The 10,434-nt window shown below is 43.4% G+C and overlaps 1 protein-coding gene across 3 annotated transcripts in view; it reads left to right on the top strand.

Moving 5' to 3' along the window:
• The first annotated feature begins 500 nt into the window (after nucleotides 1-500).
• The window catches only part of PRRC2C (proline rich coiled-coil 2C), a 76,514-nt gene continuing 66,580 nt past the window's right edge, over nucleotides 501-10,434 (top strand). For 2 of the 3 annotated variants that reach the window (XM_074832877.1, XM_074832876.1), the window contains exon 1: nucleotides 501-641. The gene's annotated coding sequence lies outside the window, so the exon portion shown is untranslated. The remainder of the gene's footprint in view (nucleotides 642-10,434) is intronic. The other variant, XM_074832875.1, reaches the window with a different exon arrangement.

Genomic DNA, 10,434 nt, shown 5'->3' with positions numbered 1-10,434 from the left:
GGGTCCCTGTACCCCGAGTTGTGGCAGAGGGGAGAGCCCTGTCCTAAGAAATTATACAGTGACAAATCCAAGTGGGCGAGCGTCCCCGTCACTGCCTGAGGAGCCTCAGGCTTGCAGGGAACCCTGAAGCCCACGGGGAGAAGGCAGAGCCCCCACACACACCCGTGGGTGCCTTTGCCGGGGGATTTCGCAGCAAGCCCAGTGGACGGGCACTGCGCACTCGCACTCGGGCTGCAGCCACTTCCCTCCGGGAGAGCGTGTCCCCAGCCGTGTCCGTCCCCCACGACGGTCGCAGGGCGCTGCCGGTCCCCACGCGTGGGGCCGGAGATGGCGGGAGATGGGGGGGGCGACCCCGCCCGCCAGAGGGCGCCCCGGTCCCGGCGCCGCGCGCCCGCCCGACTGCGGCACGGCGTGGCCACGTGAGCGGCGGCGCGGGGGCGGGGCCGGCGGGCGGGTGCGCGCGCGCGCGCGCGGCGCGGTGAGGTCAGACGTCGTTGGCGCCGGCTTGGCCGCCCGCCATCTTGGCCCCTGTGTGGAAGCGGCTGAGGCGCGGCGTCGCGGCGCCGGGAGCGGCAGCGGCCTCGCCGAGTCCGGGAGCCCCCGGGGAGGCCGGAGCGCCGGCCCGCCGCGCTGCGCGCCAGGTAAGCGGCGGCGCTTCCGCTCTACCGCGGCGTCCCGCGGCCCTGCGGCGCGGACCGGCGCCGGGAGGAGCGGGCGAGCGGCCTGCGCCGCATGGCCCCGGGCGGGGGCGGCTTCCGCCCGGCCTGGCGGCCGCGGGCCCGCAGCCGGCGGGGAAGGGGGTGCCCCCAGGGGCCGGCACCCCGCTGCCCGCCGCGGCCGGGCGGAGGGAGGCGGCGCGGCGCTTGGGCCCGCGGCGGGCGGGCGGGCCGGGCTACCCCGCGCCGCTGGGCCGCGCCGCACCGCATCGCCGCCTGGGGCCGGCCGCGCCCCGCGCCGGGCACAGCGCTGGGCCTCGCCCGGGGCAGGCGGGAGGGGGCTGCTGCGGTGGGGGTGGTGAGGGCCGCTCTTGCGGGTGTGCTGCTTTCTTCTCCCGCCCTCCCTCCTGTCCCCCGTTCCCCTCCCCCCGCCCCCCCCCCCCCCCCTTTCTTTTTTTAACGGCTCCAGGTTTCTCCTCTTTCTCGGGAGATTACTCGAGAAACGTGCAGTCCCCTTCGTGCGTTTGCTCTCACTTTGTGGCTGTGATTTTTCCTCCAGAAACGCGGGGGGGAGGGGACCCTTTTCTTACGGGATGCTGAAGGTACATACAGGGCACGCCGCTTTCGTTTTCTAACTCTGAAATACTCATGCACAGTTCTTGAATTGTATAGTAGAAGGCTATTCCTGGGTTGTTTGATGCAGAACTGAGTGAAGTACGGTTCAGGAAGGTATTGTTCTGCTCCTAGGGACAAGATTTGTAGGAGTGGGGTGAGCAGAATCAGGGGTGTTCCTACGGATAGCCTTAAAGGATGGTGAGAGCATGGTTAGATGACACGGCTAAAATTCAGGCAGCTAGTCTGCAGTGGGCAGAATGCAGCAGGCATAATGGGAGCCAGCATAGAGGGATGCAGAGGTTGAAAATCTTGGGGTAAAGATGGCCTGGGTAGTTTCTGGTTCAGGCCCTCCTTATGGGGAAGGGGAACATGCATGAGAACGTGGTGCTGGGCGTTGAATGGAACATTTTGTTTGTTCTGTTTCTTTCCCTTTTGTGTCTTGCACATGCATTTTTTAAGCTTCTCCTTTGTGAAAGGCCTTGAACTCTGTATCATTGAGGCAGGACCGTTTTTCCTTGTTGCTGTTTGATTACTGGGGTCAGATGGGTATGTTAGTAGAAATTAGCATTATTTCCAACAGAAGGGACAGGACTCTAATTTTTAATAACTTTGTTTCTTCTGCAGTGAGGTATCAGGCCTACTCGTTGTCTTAAGAGCTCTGCTCAGACAAGAAACTGCTTTTGAAGGGGGGAGGAAACAGGACATGATCTCATTTGTCCATCAGTGAGAAACAAAAGGATTACCGTTTAATACTGACTGCCAGGAGCTAAATGGCTGTCAATTTTCTTTGAATTACGTAGTCTAGATAATTTTTCTTCAACATTAATTTTGGGGTGTCTTAATGTTACTCTGCCACAGTCTCCTTGGGACTAAGGAACCTCAAAGTTTTGGGAGTTCTTTTAACTTGGTGAATGTTCAGTGAAAGGCAATTTGTCCTCAGAATGTTGTGCTCAGTGCATGAGTATTATGACCACTTTGGTGGAGATGCGGCTTAAGAGGTGGCTGTTTAAAGTGAAGTGAGAATTTAGTTCTCTCATAGGCCAGTGCTTGTGTGTGGAGACTAGGACTCTACTCTCACCTAGTATTCTGCCTTAGTGTATATATGTTTCCTGCATAAAGTTTATCACTTTGTAAGTAAGAGCTTGTAAGATATGTATAAATCAATACACAGTCACTTCTGTGAGTCTTGCTAATGTGAATGTTCTGTCTCTGTGCAGTTTAGTGGCAATTTATAACTTCTTTACTCATTTAGGCCTCATAACAGGAACCCTAGACTTTTGTAGAGCAAAATAGTTACATCAGTTTTAGTTTGGGTTGCTTTAGTCCTTGTTCGATCATACAGATTTATGGTATGCATCTTCTCCTGTTTCTCCCCCATCCTGAAGTCTGCTAGGGAAAGTGAAACAGGGCAGAGCAAGCAAGGAAAAGATGATGCAGTTCAGAAGGGAGCTGTTGTGTAGATTTTGTTCTGTCCAAGTGAATGCTATATGTCAGTTAAGAGAAAAAATGTAAGTCAGAGCAGTGGGTATGTTGTATGGGGTTGACTTCAACCGGGTGTCCGAAGCCACTGAAAGTGCAAGCCCTTTGTTCCAGAATATTTTCCAGGCTAACTAATGGGAGTGATGTGGAAGTGGAGAGAGGGTGGAAAATGTAGTCTAAATATACCATATAAGGGTGGTGTGGATAAGAGGCTTAGATGTGGAGATAAAAAGAAAAAGGTAGCTCTTGCAGAAGGATTAAACCCTTGCATAGCGTCCTCTTGGAGAGGAATAAACCCTTGTATAGTGTATTGGAGATGTGAGCGAAGAAAAAACATTCCTCTTCCTTCCATTGAAGAAAGAGTGGGACGTCTTTAGAGGCCCTGTACAGTAATGGAGGGTTTGAGGGGGGGAAAAAAACCTCTGCCCTGAAAATGCACCACCTTTCCACTAGTTGGGGATGGATGTTAAGCTTGTAATGACGGGACTGCCAGTGGTGTTTTACTGGTAGAACCAGTTGTTCATCTTCTGTAGGAAATATTTTCTTCGCTCAGTTTCATGCCCTCATTTTTTTCTGGGTCTGGGTTTCACGAAACCCCGTAGAAACTTATCATGGGTGAAAGCAGGTGTGAAAATAAAAGCTGAGATTTGTGTGAGGAGGTGGGAGGAAATAATACTGTGTTGGTGAAATGAAAACGGAGTGCACAGAAGTCTTAAAAAATGCATAAAGAGCAGAGGAAGATAAAGTCGTAATAAAAATCAGATGAAGACAGCTTTTATGTCTATGAAGAACAGGCTAACAGAAATAGACTGTTTTTATTAGAAATACCTCAACCATTACATAACATTCTAACTAAATGCTAACGAACTAGTCTGTTACAGATTGCAAACACGTATTAAAGGGAGAAGCTGTGTATTGTTCACATTGTTCATGTTTTTAAGTATCTGACACTTTCTTGACTAACAGTAAAATTATAGTGCAAAATCAACATTATGTATCTTCTATGCAAAGTACAAGGGTGATAAATTGGAACTGATAGATATTTGAAAATAACGGGAGCTACACTTTCAGGGGCTTACAGCATCAGAGGCAGGAATTGCTACACTTTATATTCAGGTACATCAAATGCACATGCAGTGCCTGAAGACCTGTGGCATCACCTGCTGCTGGGTGACTGAGAGAAGAGGGGTCTATTAAATATCTCTTTAAATCGATGTACAGCGGGTTCCTCAGTGAAATGGCAGCTTTACTCAATTCTTAGTTGGAATATAAGATGTAGTTTATCATGCTTAGAGGTACCAAATGGTTTTTCATAGTAAGACCAGCAATGGCCAGGTTGCCCATTTTCTTGCCATGCTGCTTGCTTAAGCTAGCAAATCAAAGTTTTTCTGCTTAGAAAAGCAAACCTTTTCAGGCTATCCTCATTAAATCATGTGAACAGCTATTGCTTGTTTTAAAATTAATATTTTGTAACCACGTGGCCTTAATATTCCTAGATTTTAGGGTTTGTAAATTTTAACTTTAAAATTATGACTGTAGACTTAAGTTGTATTTGCAGGAGTAATAGTTTAAGTTATTCTTGGCAAAAGAAACATTTAACTGATTTGAATCTTCAACTAAGGTGGAAGTGCAGGAACATCTTAATTTTATTTGAGAAGCCAATGATTTTCTCCCAATTTAACACTTGATATGCCTTAGGGCTTAATATATTTCTTCTATTTCAAAGTAACTATATATTCCACTGAAGGACCTCACTGTCTAGAACAATGCATAGATGCTTTCATTTTGTAAAAAATAAATTACTGTATTTGCAGGGCTTGTTTTATAATAGTGTTTAGGACAGTCCATGCTTTCTGTACAAGTGTATCTAGATGTATATATAGGTGCACAGCTGAAATGTTCCAGTGAGGAGGAACGATAACATTTTCTCTGGCCACTGTGTGTAAATAGTCTGTAGGAAAGATGTGTTCTAGTAAGAAGAACTCACCTTTGGCTTGTGACATACCTACTTGGTTAATTTCCTTGGTTAGGAGATGTTTTTCATGCCACAGATCAAGCTATCAGCATGGACAGAGCTTTGTAGTATGCACTTAGCTTTGGATAAAAAACGTTAATAGATAAGTATTTTGATAATATATTGAGCCTTAATTACTTACCTACTGCATCTTGGAAGCAGAATATCAAAGGACACATGGGATTTTTTTTTTTTTTCTAAGCAGAATAAACAGAGAACCAAGAGCAACTGAAGATGTTAAACTTGCATCTGCCAAATGGCTACAGATGAAGTTAACTTCCATGGAAAATGTGTCCTATAATGAAAGGCAAATACATGAAGCTGGGTGTGCTGATAAGGCTTTTCTAATTTAGCTCTTCATTTTTTTCTTTTTTTTTTAACAAGACATGATTGAATCCAGTCTAAAGCAGAGGGCTAACGTTTACCCGTAGTGTAATTAACCAGTGTTGTCCAGAGCTGTTGTCAGTGTGATTTTTGCAGCTGCATCTCTTACATGCTGAGCATTCTTTCAGTGAAGAAGATGGTCTCTGTTCCAAGAAACTAGTGAGTCACAGGGGAAAACATGCACCAAGAGATCTGGAGGATAACAGGCAGCAGGTAGAAGAGACTGAGCAGCAATGAGCTCTGTCCAGGCTGGACCAGACCAAGGAGCAAATTCTACCACCTTTGTATGCACAGGACTGAAGTTTTTTTATTGATGTTGTCAATGGTCTATTATAAGCTGGTACATTTGGGAACCCTGGCTCTCGCTGTCACGGTGGAAGTATCTTAAAAGCCTTAAAAACAAATATGCTGTAACATCTCTTAATACAGAGGAGAAATTATTACTTTTGATGTACAAGAATCAGGTTTGGGAATATGATAGGAGTTACAGGCACCACAATTTGGGTATTTAGCAAGGTGGGAAGTTTTGAAGGTGGTGACAAATAGTTTAAGTCATTATGTAACTGATTAGAGTAACTGTTTTGAATGGGTTTTTTTCATTGTGCTAAGGTTATACCCTGTATAAAATTGTTTATTCTGTAGATTCCTAATGTTGATGAGTGTACTTCTATCTTCACGTTGGACCCTTCAATATCAAAAGTATCTTGAGAGGGTGAAGAGAAAAAAGTTTGGAAAAAATAGCTAGAGAAAAGGGAATTAGTTCCGGCCCATCTGTTCTAAAGAGGAATGAAAATCCTTAAGGTTGTAGCCCTAGAGTGGTTCTTGTGCACTTCCAAAATATTCTGAAAGAGCTCATGAACAGAAGAGCTTGCCTGAACATTATTTCAAAGCAACATCTGATTTCTGAAATCAAAACCTTAGATGTAACTAATGTATGTTACTTAAGGACTGATCTATGAATAGGGGCTTTGGAAAAAGAAGTTTTATATAAACACTTATTTGCAGCTGAGATCAGGGATACTTTAAAGATGCAGAAAGGTATGATGTGGAGATCCACTGGTCAAAATGAGTTGTGGTTCCTTGGGAAGAACACTGAAACTAAGTGTCACTTCTGTCAAGAAATGTTAATTATTACAGTGAGGCTTGGGAATTGTGGTAAAGGAGCAGGAAATGGAAGACTTGGAAAAGATTCTTTGAGTTATTCACAGCAAGGAATGGCTTTACATTTGTCTCTTAATCTATCCTGCCCTCTTCCACTGTCCAATTCAACGTGGGGTGGGTGGGGAGGGTTGGAAATATGCCACCAGTTTAAATGACATTGTTTCAGAATTTGTAATAAACTGCAAGGGCTTTTGCAGTAACAAAAGGGAAAAGTAAAACAGCAGAGAGATGGGTAATTCTAAATGGCTGCAACTTCTGCTCATCTGTGGGGAACCTGGTCCACTTCCATATACCTATTGATTATATTTCATCAGCTTCCTAAAAGGAGGTGTTTGGCACTAAACACTGTGACTGACTTAAGGAGTCAACTCTTGTTCAGCTCAGCTGTTGTTTTTGGTAACTTATCCCAGACAGCCGCCTGCAGAGGAACAGATCCTGAGCGCTGTTCAGCCTGCAGCTGGAGTCAGATCTGCCGAAGTGCAGCCGGAAGGGAACTGCAGCTCACTGTTATTCTGTGTGGTTAGAAATAAGAGAAAATCCAGTAATGTGTGGAAACTTACTGCTCATACCTTTTTTGCTGTAGGGTGCAAGCAGTTCTGCTTCCTTTATTCTTGCAAATGGATTCTCAAACCCACCATTATCACCAGCTCTGAGTATTCTTTCTGTGCAATTAAATCTGAATGTAGCAAGTGCAGAGAAGTGCCGACCGTTTGAATATTTTCAGCACTCCCATTTGAACGGACGTGGGAACATCTGTATGTCATCAGTTGTGTGATTCTGCTTCTTTTGCAGCCCCACTGTGGACTTCCCTTTTGCTCCCCTGTTCTCAGCCTGACAGAGCAACTGCTACTCAGGATGCCACTGGAGAGGAGACTCCCTATGTCGCTTTGTGTGCACAGGGACAATGGCTATGCTCGTATTTTTGCCTTTCCAGGCTTCTGCTGGATGGTGTGATGCAGTTGAGCAAGAAACAAAGCAGTACTTGTGACAGCATGCTAAGTGCTTTTGTGTTTTTATTTTTTAAGGGACTGTTTGTGATCTTAAACATTAACAGATGTCTTTACAGAGAGCAGTTGTGGTCAGGATAAACTGACCTAAATTAGTTGTAACTTTTTCAGTTAAAAAAGAATTCTGATAGGTAAGACAGGTCGCATTAGTTTTCTGTATTCAGAGAAAAGCTGCATACCAACCATTTGAATACTGTACTTCAGTAGCAGATACGTGGCTTGTTTCTGCAAGAACATGCCTTAATTTATTCCCTTATCTTTTTCTCAAATTAGGCAGAGATTCAGTTTTGAGAGCTTTGAAGTTTTCTCATCCTTCTAAATAATGGGAATTTCTTTAATAAATGGTTTTGCAAATCTTGAAAATAAAAATGTCATTTGGCATCTGCAAGTTGAAAAGCTAATTGGGTGAAAGCACTTACATTGTTCTGTTCCCAGAAGTAATGAGAATGCATCTCATTATGATGCTCTTTTTAATTGTATAGAAACGGTTCTTTTTTTTTTTCTTGTCCTGGCTTCCTTCCAGCACTTCAAAACTCCTGCCACAATTAAAAATTTACAATTTTAAAAAGTTTCTTAATCAACTGCATGAAACTGGAAAATCAAAAATCTGTCTTGCAAAAAATTTGCTCTAATGCTTAGTGACAAAGAAATAAAGACTTGTAAAGAAATTGTCAGGCTAAGAAGAAACAAAATAGCCTGCCTTAAAAGTGAGCTGCAGAGAAGTTTTGGATCTTAGATTTTAAGAAAAGAATACATTTTTAGTTGAAATGTATTCAGCAATCTTGCAAAACATCTAAATCATTCTAATTTATGTTTGAGGATTATCAGAACATGGCAAGAATAGCTGTGTTGTGTTAGTGCATTAGCTTTATGGTGTGCTAGTTCTGACTTACGTGTGGCACGCACTGTCAATCTCTTTAGGGGAATATCTTGAAAAATCCTTTCTGGCAAAGAAGCTCTTTTAAATGTACTTTTAAATGGGCTGGTACTTGAAGAAATGCTTCTAATACAGTACAGTTAGTAGTAGTTATTCATCTTTGTCATTTTTACTTGAGCTGTGGTGGTGGTATTAAGTTTCTTTCTACTACTCTGGTTTATGTAGAACAAGTGAGTAAATGAGCTAGATGCTTGTAATACCAGTGAAGGCTGTAGTATATTTTACGTTGTTACTATACCTCACTGGTGAAATTTTAGTCTAGTAACAGTGTTCTCATATATTATAGACTGTAGTCTTTTCAGGCTCTGGAAGTTTTTCATTGATGTATCAGTGAGAAACAAGATTTGTTTGCATTGCTGCTTTGTTGTGCCTCAGCCTAAACTGGGAATTGCTCATTCCACTAGCCTGTTGGTCATTACTATTTGAGTTTGCCAGCAGACATAGAGAACTATTTCTTTAAGCATGAGTCCGTGTTTACTTCAGTCATCAGTGGGAAGCTATCTGGGACAAACGCAACCTTCCAAAACCATGACTGTAAGGACAGAAGCAAGATATGCTGGATCAGTGTTGAGGTTGGTGTGTTTATACCAAGATCATTTTGGTCCATTTCAGTAGAGGTGAATGCTGAACCCAAAGTGCATTTGGTCTTGTGGCACATACAGGGTTTCTGATTCACACAATTTTGTGGTGCCTGTGACACATGCAACTATGGTGTACAACTTCAACCTTGAAGTCTATTCTCTTTATTACTTGGTTGCATGCAAATTCCATTGGTATATTAGCCTAAAGAGCTATGCCTCATGTTGCAAAGAAGTTTGAAAAAAACGGCCAAAGTAAACTTTCTAAACTCAGAAGCCAAATTAAAATCACTTCTGTGTAGATCTTTTAAGCCAGTCATATTTTTCTTGGCTACACAGAAGGTTAGAGACTTAAGACTGAGTCTGGACATTGCATATTTCACTTCTTGAAGGTACCTGAATGCTAGAGTAAGTATGGGAGAGGATTTCTGTAGGAGTCGTGTGTGCCTGAGTGTCCTGCTGCTGGACAGAGCAGATACTGGATTTTTTTAGTTCAGAATTGTAATGTAAATATTCTAAGCAGAATGGTTTTTGGGGAGCTGGTGTTATTTCATTTAGTATAAGCTGTATAGTTACTCTTTACTTAACTACTTTAGGTTTTCAGAGGAGAGTAGTAGAGACTTTTTTTTGGTTAAAACTCTCTGGTGATACTTTTACCCTTTTTCATTATCTAACTTGTGGTAATTCAAAGAATTACATTCTACTACTGTTTTCTTCTGAAATTCTGGAAATAGTGTTTAATGTGACAAGCAAGAGAAGGGAGCTTTGGAGCTTTGTCATCTGTTTTTAGGTTGAAGATCCAAAATACGTTGAAGGGAGTTTCTTAATTTGACCTTGTTTGATACTTTTAAAAATGGTTTTCTATTTTAATTGTAAACTTATCTTTAAAATACAAAGCTATTGTCCTTCCTTTTCAGAGTATGTAAATTTACTAAAAAACTGACTAGAAAGAGTGAAAACCTAGGTGTAGGAGCAGTAGTCTGAGGAAATGTTCCCTGTGGGGAAGAAGGGCAGGGGTTGGTTGTCAGTTGGTTCTGAACTCCCCTTAAGTCACCTGTTCAGCTGCTGCTGGTTAGCGGGTGTCTGCACTCCAGACCTTGCTCACTGCCTGTAGCTTGGGAGCAGCTGTTGCTTCCTTGGGTCTCTCTTCTGTGGTGATGTGCTGCTTCCTTATAAATTTTGTTTGTTGACTGGGAAGCCCCAATGAGTCTGTTTGTATCTTAGTAGCTGCAAAGTAAAAGTTAAATATGTTGCTGGCTCATGGTGAGTTTCTGAATGGCAACAGTGAAACTACCCATAGAGGGTTACTAGCCACTCTGTTAATTTGAGTCACAGGGTGGGAACTTGAGCTCAAATCATACCCTCTAGGAACTTAATTCCCATTGACTGTAGCAGGAGATAGACGCCTAAATAGATTGGAAGCATTGTGGCTTTAGTCTAAAATTTGAACTGAAATTTAATTTCAATTCATTGGCCTCTTCCAGTGAGAGAGGTGGTGCCAGTGCTTTGTCCTTCCAGCTTTTTTCATCGGAAAAGAGATTTTTTTTTTTTTTTTCATTTGAGCCACTTCTTTACTATCTTCATTCTGCTTGATGTAATAACA

Source organism: Strix aluco, chromosome 8, assembly GCF_031877795.1.
Source record: "Strix aluco isolate bStrAlu1 chromosome 8, bStrAlu1.hap1, whole genome shotgun sequence".
NCBI lineage: Eukaryota > Metazoa > Chordata > Aves > Strigiformes > Strigidae > Strix > Strix aluco.
Note: the sequence above shows the minus strand (reverse complement) of the source record. Positions and strands in the feature narration are given on the sequence as shown.